Genomic DNA, 2,500 nt, shown 5'->3' with positions numbered 1-2,500 from the left:
GGGTGAGGGGAAAAGAGAGGTGGGGGAGGAGAGAATGGTGAGGGGTGAGGATAGGTGGGAGGGAGGGAGGGAAGGAAGGGGTGGGAGTGAGGTGGAGTGGGAGAGGTAAGGGGAGGGGAAGGAGATAGGGGAGTGGCATTTTGTATGGATTGTATTTTGGGTTTCTCTTAATGTCATTTTAGAGAGATTCTGCCGCTTGAAATTTCGTTCAACCTTTGTTTTTTACGGTTGTGTGTTGATTCGTATCATGTAATGAAAACATGACTATCCAGGTTTTGCGGATCACACAGTTTGTGTGTTTGTTTTTGTCTGTTTGTTTCTCTTTTTCTCTCTTCCCTCTCTCCTTCCTTTTTTTCCCTCCCTCTCATCTCTCCTCCCCCCCTCCTTTTTCCCCTCTCCTTCCCCTCTACCCTCCATCCTTCCCTTTCCCTTCTCTTTCTACCAAACACCGCAACACTTCAGCTCTTCATCTTCTTCCCTATCCCTTTTCCCTCCCTTTCCCTCTCCTTTTCCCTCCATCTCTCCTTCTCTCTCAACCAAACACACCCACACTCACCCATATCTAGCTTCTTTTTTCCTTTTTCCCTCTCTTCCTCCCTCCTTCCCTCTCCTTCCCTCCATCCCTCCTTCCCCCTGTTTCTCTCTCTACCAAACACACTCATCTACACTCGCCCATATCCAATTTCACTTCCCTTTTCCTGCCCTTTCCTCCTTCCTCCCCTTTCCCTTTTTACCCTCCTACCTAATTCCATCCTCCTTGCCTCCCTCCCTCCTACTGTAGTGGGACCTATTCCTTCCCTCTCTAACCAGCCTACCACGGTACCCCCCCCCCCCCTTTGGTACGATGGAGTCCATGGTACGAGTCGGATTCAATGGAAAATGGGCACCGAGAGCTACTGTCAGCATTGTTTTACTTTCCTTGTATATATACTCTATTTTTATCATGTGTATTTATCCTTCATGATGGAGATGCGTGGTGCCGCCCGTAAGGGAAAATGAGCGCAACGTACGTGGGCTTAGCCACGTACATGCCAATAAAATTACCACTTTTCCTATGCCCAGTTTAAGTCGAGAAATTTAGATGGCGTCTGCTACTGACGTCACGCTAGTGTTTTGCTACGTCATTAGTGACGTCATTAACCGTGACTACAGCCACTCACGGGGGGTCTCCACGGGGAGAGGTATACAATACCCCTGTAGGGGCGCAGATACCCCCTCTGGTACTTCTTGGGTAGTACCACTACCGGCAGATCTGGTCTCGCCCTCCCTTCCCCCCTGTCGGACCCCCTTTCTTTATTCACGTAAAGGTCACGGTTAATATTATGCATTTTACATGGAAATCCCCAATAATTCACTCTAAGCTTTAGTGACTGGTGCAAGGATGGTATACATGTAAGCTAGGGTCTAAGACTAAAATAAACCAGCAAGCAGCGAATTGTTAATGATTTTCCCACAGCTTTCACTTTTGGGATGACAAAGGGTTAATGTTGCTTTAATTTTGGTGGATACCAGTACCGGGACGAATTACTGAAAATAGCTTACAAATATAAAGAGAATTCATTATAAACAGTTTGCTTAGTATTATATGAACTTGTTTTCTCACGTATGCGAGTGCCGTGACCTGGACTCATCCGCTTTGGCCGCTACCACTACATGTCCGATGTACGATGTGTGTGTGTGTGGGGGGGGGGTGGCCAGGTGGTACTCGCATCTGGTGATTTAAAGGTAAAGGAAGGTGAACAGATTCCTCCGAGGGACATGTAACCCCTGGAATCGTCCCGGTGTTATACCAGAAGTAGCATATCCATATCAACCCTAGCCTCCTTCCATTTCCCTCTCTCCTTCCCTCCTACCCTCCTAGCCTCCCCTTTCCCTCCCTTCCTCCCTCCTTCCTTCCCTCCAATCCCTCCTTCTCTCTCTCAACCAAACACACCCATCCACCCCACGCCATATCCAGCTTCGCCTCCTTCCCTCTCCCCTCTCTCCCTTCCCCTCCTACCCCTCCTAGCCCTCCTTCCTCCCTCCTTTCCCCCTTCCCTCCGTCCTTCCTTCCCTCCATCCTCCCTTTTCTCTCTCAACCAAACACCACCATCCACCCCGCCCATGTCTAGCCTCACGCGCCCATGCCGGTGCATCCGCCCCCCCCCCCCTCGCCCCTCACACACACTACCAGCGGACGTGTCATACGCTACGTAATGGTGTAGAGTTACAGAATATTTGACATTCTGTTATACGAGGAGAGCATTTCTTATCTTCTCTCTCTCCCTCCCCATTTCTCTCTCTCTCTCTCTCTCTCTCTCTCTCTCTCTCTCTCTCTCTCTCTCTCTCTGTCTCTCTCTCTCTCTCTCTCTCTCTCTCTCTCCCCCTCCTCCCTCCCTCCTCCTCCCTCCCCTCCCTCTCTCTCTCTCTCTCTCTCTCCTTGTTTACTATGGTTTGTTTCAGAGTTCCTTTTCGGTGTCTCGATTTTAGTGGAATTAATCTGTCACGTGATGTAGGGATT

The sequence above is a fragment of the Penaeus vannamei genome, chromosome 26 (assembly GCF_042767895.1).
Source record: "Penaeus vannamei isolate JL-2024 chromosome 26, ASM4276789v1, whole genome shotgun sequence".
Classification (NCBI taxonomy): Eukaryota; Metazoa; Arthropoda; class Malacostraca; order Decapoda; family Penaeidae; genus Penaeus; species Penaeus vannamei.
The sequence above is the reverse complement of the archived record's forward strand: the minus strand, read 5'-3'. Positions refer to the sequence as shown.